The following is a 22,488-nucleotide window of genomic DNA, read 5'->3' as shown; positions in this document are numbered from 1 at the left end:
AACAAGATTAACTCCCGGAGAGAGTTGAAATCAGTTACCTTACTAGCAGCATGCCATTTATCAAACAGATTTCCCTTGTCTCTAGCAAATTCCACATAAGTCTTACTAGAAGACTTTCTATGAGACCTAAATCTCTGTCTGTATGCCTCAGGCACAAGCTCATAGGCACGAAGAACAGTAGCTTTGACCACTTCATAATTCAAACTGTCCTCCAGAGGTAGCGCTGACAAAACCTCTTGGGCTTTACCAGTTAATTTACACTGAAGTAATAGGCACCATACCTCTTCAGGCCATTTCAATGCTACGGCTATACGCTCAAATACACAAAAATAGGAGTCAACCTCTGACTCTCTGAACAAAGGTACTAAGGCAATCTGCCTACTAATGTCAAACGTGTTTGAGGACACAGCAGGTGAGGACGGCTCACAAACAGGCACAGTTGGACCGGAGGGTAGCCTCGCTGTCTCTGCCTCCAGTTCCATCTGGCGCATTTTAAACTTCATCTGCCGCTGTTCTCGTTCTCGTTCTTTTTCTGCCTCAATTTTACACATCTCCAAATCTAAATGCCGCTGTTCTCGTTCTGCCTCAATTTTACACATTTCCAACTGCCGTTGTTCTCGTTCTTTTTCTGCCTCAATTTTACACATCTCCAACTGGAGAGTCTCTCGCCTAATTTGGGCTCTCTCTTCCACCTCTAGTTGGAACTGTGCTAAACGGACATCCCTCCTGGCATCACCATTTGACAGTGGGGAGAGTGGATCAAAACGGGACAATGTGGCTGGTGTTTTAGCCTCTCCCTCATTATCAGACACCAATGGGCTTACAGGAGCAGCAACATCCCCTACAGGGGTAGTAGACTCAGGCAGCGGTAACACAAGCACCTGCTCTTCCAACAATACATTTAATACTAGCTGTTTAACCTCCGCCTTAACTACATTCTGTGGAATCGATACTGAATAATGGTCAGCCAAGGTCATTAAATCAACTCTACGACATTTATCAAAAACCTCCCACGAAGGGTTATCCAAAAAGGATTTCAAATCAAAAGTAGCCATCTTAAACTACTTCACAAGAGCCCAAAAAAATAGCAAACGCTAATGCTACTTCAGCTATGACGCTCAACACTGAACTATACCACTACATCAATCTACATGAGCGGCATGGGTGTCAGTTATGACAGATCCCGGATGAGCCCCCACTTATGTTACGAATCCCTTTTGGCCCGACAGTCTAGGGGGGATGGTAATGAGACCCGTAACATAACTCATGCAAATTATTATTGTGACAAAGTAAAAGTGTGAACGAAATAACCACGACAACTGAAATCTACCGTCAAACAGGAAAAGGGGCTGAGCTGGACCCAAGGAAAGAAACAATAAATATACAAAAACACCCCTAAGCTAGACTAGCCTACTTTAACAACAGCTAACTAACTAACCAAAAATACAGTGGGTGGTCCGCCCAGTTCGGTTCTAACTAGTGTATTTAACAAAGTTCACCTACGGGTAGTGTATGCCCATGGGTGACTTGTCTTGGTTTCCCCCTTTTCCCACCAGCAACAAACAAACACCATTACCAAAAACAATACTCACAGGTGATGACAAAGTGCTATGGAGGTACTCAAACAAAAGAGAGGTTAAGACACAAAGCGAGAGTGAAACACAGAGACCTACAGACATGGCATTTACAGAGAGATTGAGCTCTAGAGCAAACAACTGACGGGCCGCCCCCAGGTGGTGAGGGTAGGCAACAACATCTCCTCCCCGCTGATCCTCAAAACTGGGGCCCCACAAGGGTGCGTTCTGAGCCCTCTCATGTACTCCCTGTTCACCCACGACTGCGTGGCCACGCACGCCTCCAACTCAATCATCAGGTTTGCGGACGACACAACAGTGGTAGGCTTGATTACCAACAACGACGAGACGGCCTACAGGGAGGAGGTGAGGGCCCTCGGAGTGTGGTGTCAGGAAAATAACCTCACACTCAACGTCAACAAAACTAAGGAGATGATTGTGGACTTCAGGAAACAGCAGAGGGAACACCCCCCTATCCACATCGATGGAACAGTAGTGGAGAGGGTAGCAAGTTTTAAGTTTCTCGGCATACACATCACAGACAAACTGAATTGGTCCACTCACACAGACAGCATCGTGAAGAAGGCGCAGCAGCGCCTCTTCAACCTCAGGAGGTTGAAGAAATTCGGCTTGTCACCAAAAGCACTCACAAACTTCTACAGATGCACAATCGAGAGCATCCTGGCGGGCTGTATCACCGCCTGGTACGGCAACTGCTCTGCCCTCAACTGTAAGGCTCTCCAGAGGGTAGTGAGGTCTGCACAACGCATCACCGGGGGCAAACTACCTGCCCTCCAGGACACCTACATACACCCGATGTTACAGGAAGGCCATAAAGATCATCAAGGACATCAACCACCCGAGCCACTGCCTGTTCACCCCGCTATCATCCAGAAGGCGAGGTCAGTACAGGTGCATCAAAGCTGGGACCGAGAGACTGAAAAACAGCTTCTATCTCAAGGCCATCAGACTGTTAAACAGCCACCACTAACATTGAGTGGCTGCTGCCAACACACTGACAATGACACTGACTCAACTCCAGCCACTTTAATAATGGGAATTGATGGGAAATGATGTAAATATATAAACAATGCTACCTTATATAATGTTATTTACCCTACATTATTCATCTCATATGCATACGTATATGCTGTACTCTATATCATCGACTGCATCCTTATGTAATACATGTATCACTAGCCACTTTAACTATGCCACTTTGTTTACATACTCATCTCATATGTATATACAGTACTCGATATCAGCTACTGTATCTTGCCTATGCTGCTCTGTACCATCACTCATTCATATATCCTTATGTACATATTCTTTATCCCCTTACACTGTGTATAAGACAGTAGTTTTGGAATTGTTAGTTAGATTACTTGTTGGTTATTACTGCATTGTCGGATCTAGAAGCACAAGCATTTCGCTACGCTCGCATTAACATCTGCTAACCATGTGTATGTGACAAATAAAATTTGATTTGATTTGTTTTTAAACCAAGGGAAAGGAACTGTGATAGGGTAGGAAACAGGAGGAGGTGTGTCTTCTGATTGATGATGATTGTTGACTGATTGGGGAGTGATGATTTTCCCCTGTGAGGGGAGAAGGAGAGAAAAGAAACACACAGGATACACACACAGGATACTTGTATCCGTAACAACGCACTTTAACTGAAAACAGAGGCTGCTATGGCTGTAAATACATATTTGGCAGGGAAGAGATGCCAAAGAAACTGAGCAAAAAATGCACTAACAGGCTAATAATGGAAAATTATAATCTGCAAAACATGAACCAGGCTACTTTAAAATGACAGACCATGCAAATGTAGAACTACAGTGAAGAACGCTAGCCAGGATAATGTAGAACTGCAGTGAAGAACGCTAGCCAGGATAATGTAGAACTGCAGTAAACATGTTAATGCTATTTACAGAATTACAGAGTGAGTAAGGGGGTAATCCAACAGAAACAGCTTGAAAGACACTTACAATTCACACACATTGTCTACTGTTCCACCTGCACACAGCATCCCAACCACTACAGCACCTGTTGTGACTAGGGGGCAGTATTTTCAACGTTCCCGTAGTAAACGGGATATTTTGTATGTTGGCAGCAGCCCCTCAATGTTAGTGGTGGCTGTTTTAACAGTCTGATGGCTTGAGATAGAAGCTGTTTTTCAGTCTCTCGGTCCGAACTTTGATGGACCTGTACTGACCTCGCCTTCTGGATGATAGCGGGGTGAACAGGCAGTGGCTCGGTTGGTTGTTGTCCTTGATGATCTTTATGGCCTTCCTGTGACATCAGGTGTGACATCGGGTGGTGTAGGTGTCCTGGAGGGCAGGTAGTTTGCCCTCGGCCTTATGGTTGTGGGCGGAGCAGTTGCCGTACCAGGCGGTGATACAGCCCGACAGGATGCTCTCGATTTTGCATCTGTAACAGTTTGAGTGCTTTTGGTGACAAGCCAAATTTCTTCAGCCTCCTGAGGTTGAAGAGGCGCTGCTGCGCATTCTTAACGACGCTGTCTGTGTGGGTGGACGAATTTAGTTTGTCCGTTATGTGTACGCCGGGAACTTAAAACGTACTACCCTCTCCACTACTGTTGTAAAGCATTTAACACAAAACCCAGGGAGGGGTCAGCTGAGTATAAGACTATCATCTGTAAATAAGAGCTTCCTACTGCTTGAGCTATGTTGTTGATGTAAATTTAGAAGAGTGTGGGACCTATGATTGAGCCTTGGGGTACTCCCTTGGTGACAGGCAGTGGCTGACACAGCAGATTTGCTGACTTTATGCAATGCACTTAGAGGTAGTTAGCAAACCAGGCCAAAGACCCCTCAGAGACACCAATATTCCTTAGCCGGCCTACAAGAATGGCATGGTCTACCGTATCAAAAGCTTTAACCAAACCAATAAAAATAGCAGCACAACATTGCTTAGAATCAAGGGCAATGGTGACATCATTGAGGGCCTTTAAGGTTGCAGTGACACATGCATAACCTGAGCAGAAACCAGATTGCATACCAGAGAGAATACTTGACATCAAGAAAGCCAGTCTGTTGATTATTGACAAGTTTTTAACACTTTTGATAAACAGAGCAAAATAGAAATAGGCCTATAGCAGTTAGGATCAGCTTGATCTCCCCTTTAAATAAAGGACGAGCCATGGCTGCCTTCCAAGCAATGGGAACCTCCCCAGAAAGGAGAGACCAGTTAAAAAGGTCAGAGATAGGTTTGGTGATGATAGGGGCAGCAACATTAAAGAAGAAAGGGTCTAAACCCTCTGACCCAGATGTTTTTTTAGGGGTCAAGTTTCAGGAGCTCCTTTAGCACCTCGGACTCAGTGAATGCCTGCAGGGAGAAACTTTGTAGCGGGGCAGGGGAAAGAGGGAGGAGCATTGGGGTGTCACATTAAAAGGGGGGAGATGAGGAAATGCTGGAAGGGCAAGGAGGCATGGCAGAATCAAATAGGAATCCTGACTCAATGAAGTGGTGATTAACTTCTTGTAACATTTTTGGAAAAAATATTGTTCCCAAAGTAAACAGGCTATTTTGTCAGGACAAGATGCTAGAATATGCATATAATTGACGGCTTAGGATAGAAAACACTAAAGTTTCCAAAACTGTAAAAATTGTCTGTGAGTATAACAGAACTGATGTTGCAGGCGAAAGCCTGAGAAAAATCCAATCCGGAAGTGCCTCATGTTTTGAAAGCGCTGCGTTCCAATGCATCCCTATTGAGCAGTGAATGGGCTATCAACCAGATTACTCTTTCTCTGTATTCCCGAAGGCGTCTACAGAATTGTGACGTAGTTTTACGCATTTATGTTGAAGAATACCTGTAAGCGGCTACATTGCGCAAGTGGTCACCTGATGGCTCCCAGAGTGACTCTAGCGTAAAATACAGAGGTAGCCATTATTCCAATCGGTCCTACTGAAAAACGAATTGTCCCAGTGGATATATTATCGAATAGATATTTGAAAAACACCTTGAGGCTTGATTATAAACAACGTTTGCCATGTTTCTGTCAATATTATGGAGCTAATTTTGAATATTTTTAGGCGTTTTCGTGACTGCAATTTCCGGGCGATTTCTCAGCCAAACGTGAAGAACAAATGGAGCTATTTCGCCTACAAAAATGATATTTTTTGAAAAAAGGAACATATGCTATCTAACTGGGAGTCTCGTGAGTGAAAACATCCGAAGCTCATCAAAGGTAAACGATTTAATTTGATTGCCTTTCTGATTTCCGTGACCAAGTTACCTGCTGCTAGCTGGACAAAATGCTATGCTAGGCTATCGATAAACTTACACAAATGCTTGTCTAGTTTTGGCTGTAAAGCATATTTTGAAAATCTGAGATGACAGGGTGATTAACAAAAGGCTAAGCTGTGTCTCAATATATTTCATTTGTGATTTTCATGAATAGGAATATTTATGTCCGTTGCGTTATGCTAATTAGTGTCAATCGATGATTACGCTCCCGCATGCGGGATGGGGAGTCAGTAGAGGTTATTAAATCGACCGCCCTTTTGCAAAACAATCTTGAGAAAATCACTGCTCTCCAGACTGAACTGACAGATGAGGAAAATAGTTCTCTAAAGGCATTGAGAGATGAAACAACCCCCTCTCACACAACAACGACCATTCATCAGCCATAAAAACACCCAATTTTCACACACCCGTTATTACTGACATTTTTCATTCCTTCCCACCCATAAGCATTTTATTACCGTTCAAGAACCCTGCTTACATTGCCAACTTAGGAGGCAGCAAATGTGTAATGATTATTAATGACATGAGCCGAAGTCTGGGAAAGGAGAATTCTTGCACGCTTAAAAAAATGCATGATGCAGGCTTAAACGTGAGACGCTGAGAGGGGAGAATGGCTCCAGAGAGAATTGCATCATTATACCAGACAGTCTTGCTGAGGACGTGGATACCATTAAAATTGAAAACGGACTCAAAATCTGAATTCTTCAGGGGAGAAGAGAAAGAAAAATAGCTGCTTATAATGACAGCCCTGCAAATGAAAGTAGTACAGAACTAAATGTAGAGACAAGGGAACAGACAAAATAAACTTTAACAAAGTGCCTTAAAAGGATCGGACCCTTTTAAAAAAAAAAATTCGCCTAAAATAACATACACAAATCTAAAGCTGCCTGTGGTTCAAGACCTGAAGCAAGGATATGCACATTCTTAATACCATTTGAAAGGAAACACTTTGAAGTTTGTGGAAATATGAAATTAATGTAGGAGAATATAACACATTGGACCGGATAAAAGTTAATACAAACAAATATTTTTTTTCTTCTCTCCATCAGCTTTGAAATGCAAGTGAAAGGCCATAATGTATTATTGCAGTTTACGCGCAATTTAGATGTTGGCCACATGATGGCAGCAGTGAAGCATTTCAATACTGGACAATATTTTTAATCAAGTCTGCCAAAATGTGCCGAATTGATCAAATGATACATTTTCAAGTACATTACATACGTAACTTTAGAGAACATACAAAAATGATATGGTAATACAACATTTAAATTTAAACACTCCCAGGAATGTCATACATGATGGATCATTAGCTTATACACTAACTATCACACATCTAGATGGCAGGGCGGGAACCCAGTTCCTACATTTGAATATAAAAATAGATTCTATCAAACAAAACTATGCTACATTTTATCTCTGGGACCCTCAGGATGACAAATCAGGGCAAGATTACTGAATGTAAGTACATTATTTACCTTCAGAGGTGAATGTATCAAACTAGTTTTTTGTTGTTGCGCACTCTCCTCAAAAAATAGCATGGTATTTTTTCACTGTAATAGTTACTGTAAATTGGACAGTGCAGTTAGATTAACAAGAATGTAAGCCTTCTGCCCATATAAGACATGTCCTGGGAAACAATGTCATGCTACTCACATTAGCGCACGTTAGCTCTCGGTGGAGGGACACCGATCCCATAGATCTACACCTGCATTGCTTGCTGTTTGGGGTTTTAGGCTGGGTTTCTGTACAGCACTTTGAGATATCAGCTGATGTACGAAGGGCTATATAAATCAATTTGATTTGATAGTGGTTAAACATACAGCAGATGATTGGTTATGGTATTCAGTGTAAATATGGACTAAGGTGATTTGGATGATTTCGTGATGAGGAAGCCCTGAAACCTGTAACACCAAATATCACCCTCAGACCACACGGATTTCCTCTTGTTCTGATGGTTAAGATATTGGGTTGGTGTGTGAGATGTCCGCCGATTTGATCCCACCAGTTATACCAATGGTACGTTTTGGTTATTTTACTTACACTATACTATACTGAGTGTACAAAACATTAAGAACACCTGCGCTTTCAATGACAGACTGGCCAGGTGAATCCAGGTGAAAGCTATGATCGCTTATTGATGTCACTTGTAAATCCACTTCAACCAGTGTAGATGATGGGAGGAGACAGGTTAAAGAAGGATTTTTAAGACTTGAGACATGGATTGTGTATGTGTGCCATTCAAAGGGTGAATGCACAAGACAAAATATTTAAGTGCCTTTGAACGGGGTATGGTAGTAGGTGACAGGCACACCAGTTTGAGTGTGTCAAGAACTGCAAGGCTGCTGGGTTTTTCACACCCAACAGTTTCCTGTGTGTATCAAGAATGGTCCACCACCCAAAGGACATCCAGCCAACTTGACACAACTGTGGTCAACATGGGCCAGCATCCCTGTGGAACGCTTTCACCAAAAGTGGGTGCAACTAAATATTAGGAAGGTTTTCCTAATGTTTTGTACAATCAGTGTATGCTCGTGCATATGGTGGTCAAAGAAATGTAGGCCGATCACAGAATTTTTCAAATAGTTTAAATTAGAAAATGGTGCAGGACAAAGCTGCTTTTCATATGCTCCAAAATACCAGTATCTTAACTCACCACCTTTCATTCTCATTCTCAGGCTGTTCCCACTGGGAAAAAACTGGTTGAATCAACGTTGTTATAGATGGTGCCGACAGAGATGGTCGCCTCGCTTCAGGTCCTTAGGAAACTATGCAGTTATTTGTTTTTTTATGTATTATTTCTGACATTCTTAATCCAGAAAATCTCAAGTGTTATTACATACAGCCGGGAAGAACTATTGGAAATAAAAGCGATGCCAACATTACGACCAGGAATACGGATTCTTTGTTTGGACCTTCACCCTGAACATGGGATCTTATCCCAGAGGCCCACCCAAAACAACAACGGTCGCTGCAGAGAGGCAGACGGAGCGGCCTACTGGTCAGACTCAGAAGGCGAGCACACCATCCACCGCTCCCGAGCATATTACTCGCCAATGTCCAATCTCTAGATAACAAGGTGGACGAAATTAGGGCACGAGTTGCCTTCAAGAGAGACATCAGAGATTGTAACATTCTCTGTTTCACGGAAACATGGCTCACTTGGGATATGTTGTCGGTGTCTGTACATCCACCATGGTTTCTTCATGCATCACGCTGACATAAACAAGCATCTCTCTGGTAAGAAGAAAGGCGGGGGTGTATGCCTATTGATTAACGACTCATGGTGTAATCACAACAACATACAGGAATTCAAGTCCTTTTGTTCACCTGACCTAGAATTCCTTACAATCAAATGCCGATTGCATTATCTTCCAAGAGAATTATTTTCGATTATAGTCAGAGTTGTGTATCTCCCCCCCAAGCAGATACCTCGTCAGCCCTGAAAGAACTTCACTGGACTCTATGTAAACTGAAAACCATACATCCAGAGGCTGCATTTATTGTAGCTGGAGATTTTAAGAATGCTAACCTGAGAACAAGACTTCCTAAATTCTACAGCATATCGAAATGCGACACAGGCTGGTAGCATTCTGGATCATTGCTGCTCTAACTTCCGCAAAGCCCTCCCCCGCCCAGCCTTTGGCAAATCTGACCATGACTCCATTTTGTTGCTCCCAAACAATAGACAGAAACTGAAACAGGAAACGCCCGTGCTCAGGTCTGTCCAACACTGATCTGACCAATCGGATTCCACGCTTCAAGATTTCTTCGATCACATAGACTGGGATATGTTTCGGATAGCCTCAGACAACAACATTGATGTATACGCTGACTCAGTGAGCGAAGAAATTAGCAAGTACATCAGAGATGTCGTACCCACTGTGACAAATAAAACCTTTCCTAACCAGAAACTGTGGATTGATGGCTGCATTCGCGCAAAACTGAAGGCCGTGAACCATCACTTTAGGAAACAACTTCTCCACTTCGCTGATCCTCAACACTGGGGCCCCACAAGGGTGCGTTTTCAGCCCTCTCCTGTACTCCCTGTTCACCCATGACAGCATGGCCAAGCACGCTTCCAACTCAATCATCAAGTTTGCAGACGACACTACAGTGGTAGGCTTGATTACCAACAACGACGAGACGGCCTACAGCGAGGAGGTGAGGGCCCTCGGAGTGTGGTGTCAGGAAAATAACCTCTCACTCAAAGTCAACAAAACAAAGGAGATGATCATGGACTTCAGGAAACAGCAGAGGGAGCACCCCCCTGTCCACATCGACGGGACAGTAGTGGAGAAGGTGGGAAGTTTTAAGTTCCTCGGTGTAGACATCACAGACAAACTGAAATGGTCCACCCACACAGGCAGCATGGTGAAGAAGGCGCAACAGCACCTCTTCAACCTCAAAAGGAATTTGGCTTGTCACTTAAAACACTCAAACTTTTACAGGTGCACAATCGAGAGCATCCTGTCTGGCTGTATCACTGCCTGGTACGACAACTGCACCGCCCTCAACCGCAAGGCTCTCCAGAGGGTAGTGCGGTCTGCACAACGCATCACTGAGGGCAAACTACCTGCCCTCCAGGACACCTACAGCACCCGATGTCACAGCATGGCCAAAAAGATCATCAAGGACAACAACCAACCGAGTCACTGCCTGCTCACCCCGCTATCATCCAGAAGGGAGAGGTCAGTACAGGTGCATCAAAGCTGGGACCGAGAGACTGAAAAACAGCTTCTATCTCAAGGCCATCAGACTGATATACAGCTGTCACTAACACAGAGAGGCTGTTGCCAACATACTGACTCAAATCTCTTGCCACTTTAATAAATGGATTTAATAAAGGTATAACTAGTCACTTTAAATAACGCCACTTTAATAATATTTACATATCCTACATTACTCATCTCATATGTATATACTGTTCTATACCATCTACTGCATCTTGCCTATGCCGCACGGCCATCGCTCATCCATATATTTATATGTACATATTTTTATTTATCCCTTACATTTGTGTGTATAAGGTAATTGTTGGGAATTTGTTAGATTACTTGTTAGATATTACTGCATTATTGGAACTAGAAGCACAAGCATTTCGCTACACTAGCATTAACATCTGCTAACCATGTGTTTGTGACCAATAAAATTTGATTTGATTTGATTCCACTTTATTTCAGTTGAATGAACATGAAAACTAATTGGATTTGCAAAAAGTCATCAATGTAACAGCTTTTCATCTTTTTTTCACCCAACTTTAAACCTAAATCCAATGACATGATGACATTTATTGTTGAAGTCACGCTGGTTGACAACTTAACCAAACGTAAATCATAACTAGATGTTGAACTGACGTCTGAGCCTAATGGATTCTGTTTGTTTACATGCATTTTCACACAACGTTGAGCACATTATTCATCATAGGTTCATTCAGAATTGGAGCAAAAGCCTGTGGCGGGCAGAGATCAGAGGACCCCTCAGTGAACAGTCTTATCAGAGAGAGTCAACATGACCACATTGTGATGGAGGAGAGAGAGAACACATCAGCTCATCTGACTCCATTAATCTTCTCTGGCCACACTGGAGGGGACTAGCAGCAGAGGCATTGCAGACCAACAGAGATTCAGTATCAGTGGATTACCTACTGAGCATTGGATTAATCATAAAAACTTAAACCAAACTGAACTATACTTCACAAGCACCACTTTCCCCCGTTCCCTATACCGTAGTTCTGCCTCTGTCTGCCAGGTTATCTGTATGATGAAGTACCTCATCTTCAACACAGGGACTACAAGAGGAAGCATTTTTCCCTTCTGTTGAGATCACTGAAAAAGGTACTACACTGGTTCAGCTGAGGGGAAAGGCAGTGCTTAACATGACGTTGAGTGGTATAACACGGGAAAATCTTATCTTACCAGATACCTGTACATTTCAAAACCATGCTCAGCTGTACTGTAACCCTCTTGGCCTTGATATATAGAAACATATCCAAGTTCAAGGCCCTAAGTATACCGTTGTCATTGTACGAAATATCAGTTACCATAATCAACGATCTCAGGTTTTCCTGATCGGTTCAAAATTTGACCTCCACTGAAACTCTAACTTGTTTTTGAATTTGGTACTCCCTAGACCTATGCTAATAAGACACGGCTTCATACAGACATCCTAATAATATATGAGTGGCTTCATTTTATAACACTGCTCCACCATGGGAACATTAATTTAGGGCTGGAGGACAAATTGAACAAGAGGCATTGGTGTAGGCTGAACCAGACTGCACAAATACAGTGTTAGAATAGATGGAGCTCTAGAAGACTTTTGCCCTTCTGTGGTTCACTGCCGGAGGGGACAATGACCAAGGCTATGTCACAAAGGTGATAGAGAGGCAAAGGTAAATAGTCAAATGTTTTTACATATCCTTGTGGTAATGCCCATTTAAAATAAAGGCATTGAACATTGAAGAGTGCCTGAATGTTTTGAAAATAATTAAGAATTGATCAAGAACCCATCCAGAGCATCTTATTTATTTTTTGACCTGCTCTGCCAATCCAAGTAGAATGCCATCCATTGTTTGCTTTAGCACTGTGGCCTAGCCTTAAGCCAAATGCGGTATCGAGGTGTTGATGACATCAGATGGACACAATAATAGGATTTCCACTCTGCTGTGCACAATTTCTTTTTTGTTCCCAAGTCATATGACTCCGGTAACCACAAGTTAGCATTGTCTACTATTTCCTTAGAAAATCAGTGTTATAGAAAGGCCACTTTTGTCTTATAAATTAAATAATTTTCCTAGGACTGCAGCTCTTATTGGACAATGTGGTTGTGGCACACATTTATTAATTTAATGAGTTCCTGCTGGCATGTTTTAGACTTGACAGCCTCTGTCAGGCTTCTACACACGCAGGGAAACAACATCACTAATCGCCAGTGATAGACATGTTGGATATCTGGCAATGGCACCATGTTGCAAGGCAGACGCCCAGACGTAACAAATGGTTCTCATCTAATCAGAATTCATAATATTAAAGTGGATTGAAGGAGACAATATTAGTTTGGCAACATTTGAAGCAATTCCATGTTTGAAGGGAACCTCCGTCTGTTTGAATTAAACTCTAATCTTTAGAGCAGTTCAAAACTGACAAACTATTTGCTTGTCAAATATTTACTTGTTAATCCAATCCAACATCCACAGAGAGAAGCTTCAGACAATCCATGCATACTGTAAACCCAATAACCAATTAGTAGAAAGAGAAAAAGAAAGCTGTAGCAGTGCTGGAATTTGATCTTACTTAGGGCCTATGCATGGTTTAAGAAAACACGCCTAAAGCATCATGAGGGCGATCAACAAATTAATCTGAGCCACAGAGGCGTCGTAGCAGACAGTCTCATCCCAAAGGATCCAGCCTCCTAGACTGAGCACCTCCCACTGAAGGCGGGTTTGTGAGAGTTTCCAGTTCTGTTATTTACGAGTGGCCCGGGAGCCAGTGGGCCTTGTTAAACATCCATAAGCACGTGTTCACCTTTCATCTATGGCCAATAGAAAGACAAGGGAAATCATTCCCAGCTCTATCACACACAGCCCCAGCCCAGAATTTGGCAGGTAAGGATCCTGGCATCACTCGAGGACGTTACATTTCACCAACAAACAAATGGAAAAATAAATAACATTCAATACCAGCTGGATAAGAAAAGCAAACTGGTGACAGAGCTAAATCAACCCTTTGTGGAATTCTTTCCCTCCAAAAATTATATCAAGCATCTGTCGTTAATTTTCCATATTAATTATCAACAAACAGAGGGTATCGAATTGGGAAATTTCATAAATGCCTCACAATATCATGATTGATGACTTCAGGGTATCATATTGAACAGAAAGCATATGGAGGTACTGTGAGGTTCCTGAGAGTACCTGGATGTGTAATCTACAGTTACCAGATTTAGGAGGAATAAAATAGTTATTATCTTCCCAAGTCAATGCCTCAAAGCAGCTTTGATTGGCTCAACTCTCCCTGACACAACTACTCACGTCTCAGTGGATGATGGATGCTTGAGAAAGGAGAGAAATGGACAAAAAGAGGCCTACATACCGCTGCAAAAGGCAGAGTTCTCCCACCTACCATTCTCTGTCTCCCTACCCTGCCCCCTGGAACTTTGACACAGTAAAAATGCCACAAACCAGAAAATCAATACACACATAATCCAGAAAAATTAAGAAATTAAGAAATATCAGAACGTATTCAGACCCCTTGACTTTTTCCACATTTTGTTACCGTTACAGCCTTATTCTAAAATTGATTCAATTGTATTTGTTCTTCATCAATCTACACATTCTATCCCATAATTACAAAGCAAAAACATGTTTCGATTTTTTTGCAAATTTATAAAAATAAGAAACTGAAATATCGAATTTACATAAGTCAAATCAGTACTTTGTTGAAGCACCTTTGGCAGCGATTACACCCTCAAATCTTCTTGGTTATGACGCTACAAGCTTGGCACACTTGTATTTGGGAGTTTCTCCCATTATTCTCTGCACATCCTTTCAAGCTCTGTTAGGTTGGATGGGGAGTGTCGCAACAGAGCTATTTTCAGGTCTCTCCAGAGATGTTTGATCAGGTTCATGTCCAGGCTTTGGCTGGACAACTCAAGGACATTCAGAGACTTGTCCTGCGTTGTCTCCTGCCGTGTCTTGACTGTGTGCTTAAGGTCGCTTAGGGTCGTTTTCCTGTTGGAAGGTGAACCTTCGTCCCAGTCTGAGGTCCTGAGTGGTCTGTAGCAGGTTTTTATCAAGGCTCTCTCTGTACTTTGCTCTGTTAGATGTCCTGGAGGGCAGGCAGTGTGCCCCCGGTGAAGCGTGGGCTGACCACAGCACCCTCTAGAGAGCCCTGCGGTTGCGGGCGGTGCAATTGCAATACCAGGCGGTGATACAGCCCTAAAGGATACTCTCACGCTGATAGTGTGAAGGAACCATTTCAGGTTGTCAGTGATGTGTACGTCAAGGACCTTTAAGCTTTTGACCCTCTTCACTGCGGCCCCTTCGATGTGGATGGGGGCGTGCTCTCTCTGCTTTTAAAATGTTTAACAACAGAAATGGTTAAAGATCACTGCCATGGCAAGCCAAGGGTGAAAAACTACAACGTTTAAAGTTTAACATCAAACAGATAGGACCAACATTGTTAAGGGCAATATAATAATATCCTACCCATCATTCATATACCATCTGACCATTTCCAGAGGTAATATCCGAGATGAATGAAAAGAGCAGCAGACCTCCTGATTCAACCAGCCCATTGCATAGGGCTAGCTCTCTCCATGCAGGCTGAGACTGAAAGCTGAATGCTGGTGAGTCTGCTCAGATGTTCATTGTCATCCTTAACACTAATCTTAATGGTTAATAACCCTCTTTCAAAAGGCTCTGGAGCCTGTTCTCTGTCTAGTACGAGAGGTGAGCTAATAACGTTCCCTGAAAAGACCATGTAGACTGCTGCCATTCACCTTCCTTTGAGATGTACAGGCTTCTAGTACAGTAGGCTGTGTTAGCGCTGTACTGTAATACTGTATATAATGTAATCCATTTAAAAGGGGGGAGATGGTGATGTCTTAACAAAATGTCAGCTTCAATGTAGTATAGTACCTTGTACTGTTGTCCATAATAATGACATCTATGATCCTGTGCAAGGAGTGGAATGGTATGTTGGTTTCTCAACGAAGTATCCATAAAGATTTTAATCTCTCAAAGAAACATAGCACACATGAGCACTCCACTCCACGATGGCTGATTGTTGCAAGAAATGGAAAATCTCATTATTGTACATCTGATAAACATGCTGCAAGTGGTTATTTAATCTTTTCCGCCACAATGTTCTTGCTGATTACCTTCACATCATTTCAGAGTGTGGTCATTTGTAGCTCAGTCTGGTAGAGTACTTGTAACGCCAAGGTAGTAGGATCAATTCCACAAAACACTAAAATGACTGTGCTTTGTATATGATTATATATTATTAGATTGGGCTCTGGTCTCCTGCTGGGTCAGTAAAACACACAAGGTTTCCAACCCTGTTTAACCAGTGAACAGTAAAAAGGTCTGCCAAGAAATTCAATTTAGACAGAATGTTAAATGGTGATGAGTCAGATGAGCCGTAACCATTAATGATGGCTGAGTTGTTTCACTGTTAGCTCAACATTGCTGCAGTACGGATATGGAAATAGGCTCTGTTTCTCTATTCAACATTTCTCTGCCCACCACTTAGCCTGTGTCACATTCTGACCTTTGTTCCTTTGTTTTGTCTTTGTTTTAGTATGGTCAGGGCATGAGTTGTGGTGGGCAGTCTGTTTGTTTTTCTAGGTTGGATTTTGAGTTTGGCCTGGTATGGTTCTCAATCAGAGGCAGGTATAGTTCGTTAGTTGTGTTTCGTGGGTGTTTATTTTCTGTTTTGTGTGTCATCACTAGACAGGACTGTTTCATTTGTTCGTTCTTCCTAGTTGTTATTTTGTTTAGTGTTCAGTTTTGATTAAATTAAAATCATGAACACTTACCACGCTGCACCTTGGTCCTCACCTTCTTCCACCGACGACAGCAGTTACACCCTGCTACAGTCCTTTGCCTCTTTACAGAGCAGAGCGGTAGCTTAATAAAGCAAAGCTCAAACCATTAATTGTTTGAAGACAACACAATTAATACCAATTCAATCATATTGCAGAGCACTATCATCAAATCTGATTGCAATACCTGATGTCATTAATGTCATCTGTGGCAATGTGCCGGCAATTGCAAATGCCAGTTCAGAATGCTGACACCAAGGTTACACAGCAACCCGAGAATGACTTCAGCACCACTATAAGCATGGTGTTGCTTTGCCATCAGTCGTGTCATTGTGACGTTCTACCTGCTACACAGAGCGTGTTGCCTTGCTATCAGTCATGAACATTAACATGTAGAACTTGGTGGTGCAAACCCCCCAAAAATGTGGGATGCATGGCAGCAAAGCCACTACACAACACAACACTAAACAATTTAACTATAACGGTGACAAACGTTGCCCACAACCTGTTAGGTCCTACATAAACTGTCCCAACACCATACCAATGCTACACCTGATTATTAGCGGAGCCTTGTCTGGCACCGAAACAGTTAATTCAGCCTCAGAATTCAGAACATGGGCAGCTGATACAGTGTTCTCCCTGTACACCAAGTCAGAACCGTAGGATAAATAAATGAGCATATAAGAAGACAATGAAAGCTCTTACAATATTCAATGATTACATTTCTCAAAAACAGGTTATAGGCTACTTGTGCACTATCAAGTCAGAACAGTAGGCAAAATTAAGAGGTAAAAATAGACCAAATTATTAGGGTGAGGCACAAGGGCCACTAACAGCTTACTACACAACATACACTTAGTATTACTTTATTAGCTCCAGTATACAGTACATACTGTATCTCCCTGGCAAATTACATAAATTATGCAGCAGCATACCAGACATTTTTGGACTCACCTTGTTGCGCTCACTTGAACAGGAAGGTGGCACGGCGGTCCTTCGTGGGCAAATTTTGTCATCAGACTTTGTCATCAAAGTCTGCCATTCTCTCTATTGATGGTGCTTTCAAGACAATTGGGAACTCAACAAAAGGTTGAATCATGATGACATCAGTGATCCTCAGGTCGAAGCTCTAGAAAGAGGCCCGAGTTCCGGATTTAAAATTCCGAGTTGGATGAAATTTAAAAATCATTTTTCCAGTCGTAGCTCATTTTTTCCAGTTCCCAGTTATCTTGAAATCACTAAAGTCAGATTTTGCAGTTCCAAACAGTTGTTTTGAGCACGGCACAATTCATGCTTCATTGACAGCATGGCCAATGTCGAGTGTTTATCATTTTAAACTAGGAAAATAAACCCTTAATCTTAGACTTGGGACCACACAGCCACTCCACTGAATAGCAGGCTAATGATTGCTTTGCAATGCTTGCAGTTAGCCACTGATTCCTTCCAAACCACTCATTGTTGAATTAGCCATTTCAACCTTGTTTTGTAATGTTTATGTCCAGTGGCCGATGAGCACCAATACGTTTTTTAGTATATCTTTCAGTTTATATACTGTATACTACCGTTCAAGAGTTTGGGGTCACTTAGAAATGTCCTTGATTTTGAAGAAAAAAGCACATTTTTTTGTCCATTAAAATAACATCAAATTGATCAGAAATACAGCGTAGACATTGTTCATGTTGTAAATGACTATTGTAGCTAAAAACAGCAGACTTTTTATGGAATATCTACATAGGCTTACAGAGGCCCATTATCATCAACCATCACTCCTGTTCCAATGGCACATTGTGTTAGCAAATCCAAGTTTATTTTGCAAATATGTTAGCACAGCTGAAAACTGTTGTCCTGATTAAAGAAGCAATAAAACTGGCCTTTTTTAGACTAGTTGAGTATCTGGAGCATCAGCATTTGTGGGTTTGATTACAGGCTCAAAATGGCCAGAAACAAAGCACTTTCTTCTGAAACTTGTCAGTCTATTCTTGTTCTGAGAAATGAAGGCTATTCCATGCGAAAAATGCCAAGAAACTGAAGATCTCATACAATGCTGTGTACTACTCCCTTCACAGAACAGCGCAAACTGTCTCTAACCAGAATAGAAAGAGGAGTGGGAGGCCCCAGTGCACAACTGAGCAAGAGAACAAGTACATTAGAGTGTCTAGTTTGAGAAGCAGACACCTTTCAAATCCTCAACTGTAAACCCTCCCCCTGACTGAAATTGAAAAAGCATGACCCTTCTCCATTTCCCTTCAGGTAATCATTCTATAAATATCAATCCATCCCTTACACAAGTTGCTTTTGTTTACATTGTGAACCAAGCTAGTCAATGTAGTTAGCTAGCTGTAGCTAGCTGGTAGTAGTAACTTTTTGACTTAATAAATCTTACTAAAATAACCAGTGGTGTCTAGTGGAGGCCATGTGCAACCAAAATCAACTTTATTTATCACTATTTAAATTCACTATGTAGAATGAACACGCGCGTCAGCCATCGAGAATTGAACCTCTGCGATTCTTGAGCTTGGAAGCTGCCATTAGACATGATGCAAAGCGAGTGCAACACGGGCAGTGAAGCCGCTTTCATTGATTTCAAAAGAAGAATTTCCTCATCAGCTGACGGCTGATGGCAATGCTGGACGCCCGATGGCTATATTGTCGCAGGCCATTAGACGGACTGTCTGCCTGTATGCTGGAATGAGGAGAGAGAGGAAATTACTTTCTGGGTTCAACTTTTTTCACATTAGACTTACTCTCTGCCCTCTGCAAGAGGTGAGATTTTGCATTAAAGATGACTGGGAAGTGGGCAGAGTTAACCACAGAGAACACACACAGAAATAGCCTGATATTCTGTGGAAAAACAATATGTTTCAGCACTCCTCAAATGTAGGCTACATATTTAATATAACCGCAAATCTGTAGTTGTCAATTACTGTTTTATAGATGGGGTGGTTGATTCTGATGTTTGAGGCTTCTGACTATAATACAGTGTTGCTCTCTATGATTGGCTACAAACACAAGCTTTGACTTCCTTCAGATATTACCCATTAGAGGTAGAGTATAGGTACCAGCCCACTACTCTCCAGTGCAATATGCCATTCTCATCTCAGTTACACACATACACACAGAGCCCTGTCAGCATAAGCAACAACAGGTATCCAAAGACCACCATGGTCACATAGTTCAAAGGACAGCTTAGGTTTACAGGGTCAGAAGGACAGATGGGCCACAACATAAAAACAAAATCCTCAAGACCTCCTCTAAATTACACATCAAAATGGTCTACAGCCAGCCCAGGTGAAGTGCCGCCTTGCTATCTTCCAAATGTAATTTAAAGTGAGGCATGCTTCTTCATCACCAGAGGCCATGAGAGGAGCTCCACTGTCCTTCCCATGTCTCCTCACACATTGGTCAGGGAACGAAGCAGAATGCTCATCTCTGTCTGGCCCAATTGACTGATGGATTACCAGCCTCTGCATCAGCCAAGCTATTAAGTGGTCTGCTGGAGCGAAATGGCTTTACTGTTTCCCAGGGTGCTGCCATTGGCTCAGAGATTCCTGCTTGCTATTGTCTCGGACCACTGTGACTAAGTACATTTCTTGCTAGACAAGCAGAAACACTTTAAATAAACAAAACATTTAACCAATCACATCATTGACATGGGCTGTTGTTTTAACTGGTTATTAGCACCGCTGTGGTCATAGAAAGTGACCCAAAGCAAATGAATTTCCCTCAGGCAGTCAAAGTAAAGAACATTTTCTAAATTGATCTCTTTGGGGTAACAAAACAACATCAATGTAAACACATTCTATTATACTGTGATTTGTACTGCCTTGGTTTTCTACCACAGTTCTCTATGATTATGGTGGTTCTCTATGGTGTTCTGCAAAGCTTGGTGACACATGCAAAGGTTCAATCGTGACATTCAAAAAATTTCATGTGCAATAAACTGCATTCAAGTGAGTGTTTGGTACACACAGTACTAAGAAAAAGTCCAATTAAGCATGATTGGCATGCTGCTAAGGATATGTCAGATTTTACTTTAAGACTACATAAAAAAAGGGGGGAAAGATTGACTCAATCTGCACCACAGACCTAACTGTTTCCACATTATTACTGGTCACATCTGTATTCTCAAACAAATCCTCACTTTTATTCATGAGACAAACGGGTTGGATGGCCTGGGCCTCTTCTGGGTCTCTGTAATTTAAATGTGCCTGTCTTGGTTGGGAAACCATCAAGCTGATTCCCACTCCTCAAACCCACTGACAGTAACATTTCCCACAAGGCCGTCTGAAGACACCGGGGACATTTAGTAGCAAAGCAGCAGAAGTCGACAAGGCTGAGGAGAAAATAACCACAAAGACGAGACACTGTCTTCATGTTGCATAGCAACTGAACTGACTTCAAGTGGTGAATCCATTGAAATATGTTCTCAGTCTCATTTAATTGATATAGGTACTTCTGTTGCCAGGTGTTTAGAACAAAAAGTGAATTGTTTCAAAAGATCATCAGATGTAATGAACAGATATCTACAGTATCTATAGCTAAAAAGTAATGTACTGTACAGCATGGCCAATACAAGTATTATGCTCGGAAGCAGAGAAAACTGTGACGACCCTCCCACTCTGTCTGCCGTATTCTGTCTTTGTTCTTGTTTCCTTATTAGGATGCCGGTGGGCGGAATTGGGAGGGTCGTCAGCTACATGGGAAACACCTGGGCCAGGTGTGTTCCAGGATAAATAGACATCTTCCACATTCATGGAGGAGACTCTCTCCATGCAGACACCTTTGTAGATTGTGTTGTGGTTCTTGGTGGCCTTTTGTTTGTTTGCTTTGGCACCTTTCAACACCCTGCATTATCACATTCATGCATGCAAAACACTCACTTACACTACTGATTACACACACCATTGTATATTTTCCTTAGTTGCTTTAGTTAATAAATATATATTTTGTTACTCCTTATCTCCACGTTGTCTCCCTTTGTTACGGGCTTTGAGCCAGTTCGTGACAAAACACTATGCAAAGCCACGTGGTTCAAAGGTATGTCTAGATTCTTGCTTCCCTGCAAGATCAATTACATGTCACTTCTTCAGCTGACACACACAATTCCAATTTATGGATAAAACAGAAGGCTCAACATTGAAAAGGAGGTTAAATTGGTTCAAAACATTCAGGTGTGTCGGTCACGTATTTCCTTTCCACTCCATTGTAGTGATTGGAGCCTAGCAGAAAGGACTTCTGTCTCCTCTCCATTGTAGTGACTGGGGCCTAGTAGAAAGGACTTCTGTCTCCTCTCCATTGTAGTGAGTGGGGCCTAGCAGAAAGGACTTGTCTGGGAGCCTTATCTTGCTGTGGAGCATGAACGGCTGTGCAGCATTTGCTGCGGTCTCTATTGGCAGGATGATGGAGGGAAAGCCTGCCTCCCCAGATTAAAAGTCCCCATTCTCAGAACAGATCAGCAGACCTGCTGTTTTCTGCCGGTGCTGGAGAAACTGCTCCTAAAGCCATTTTCAACCTCCAATGGAGAGGAGCTGGTTTAACTGACTGTGGGAGAGAGAATGGACCGGAGAGTGAGGATGGATGGGGACAAACTCGGGGATGAGGAATGGGGCATATACTGGTGCAAGGAGAATGGAGATAGGTACAGGGGGAAGGGAGAAATGGGAAATATACTGGGGAAAGGAGGACGGAGACAGAGGGAAGGTTGGGGGAGAGATTCTGGTGGAACGGTGGAGGGGAACAAAGACACTGACAGACCATTTACTCCCAGAAATGTCACCTTCCTGGAACGCAGGGGAAAAGTCTTGTCATGTGGAATGTTTGACTGCGATAGCACATCCAGGGAGAGATTGGCTCCAGGACTGCTAATCGAGTTCTTTCATAAAACTCTTTTCAAAATTCTTTCCTTCACAAACAATAGAATCTGCCTCCACACTTCCTATGCACAAAACATACACAAAGATATGTCCTGCACAAATAATAGGATTTATTTTTGTGATACAGTTAATTTAATTATATTTCAGTGAAGTGAAAAGTTGACCTTATTTATGTGATAAGAGTAAGATCCTCAAAGCAAACCTCTAGGGCTGTAACACC

This window comes from Oncorhynchus tshawytscha, linkage group LG21 (genome assembly GCF_018296145.1).
Source record: "Oncorhynchus tshawytscha isolate Ot180627B linkage group LG21, Otsh_v2.0, whole genome shotgun sequence".
In the NCBI taxonomy this organism is placed as follows: Eukaryota; Metazoa; Chordata; class Actinopteri; order Salmoniformes; family Salmonidae; genus Oncorhynchus; species Oncorhynchus tshawytscha.
The sequence above is the reverse complement of the archived record's forward strand: the minus strand, read 5'-3'. Positions refer to the sequence as shown.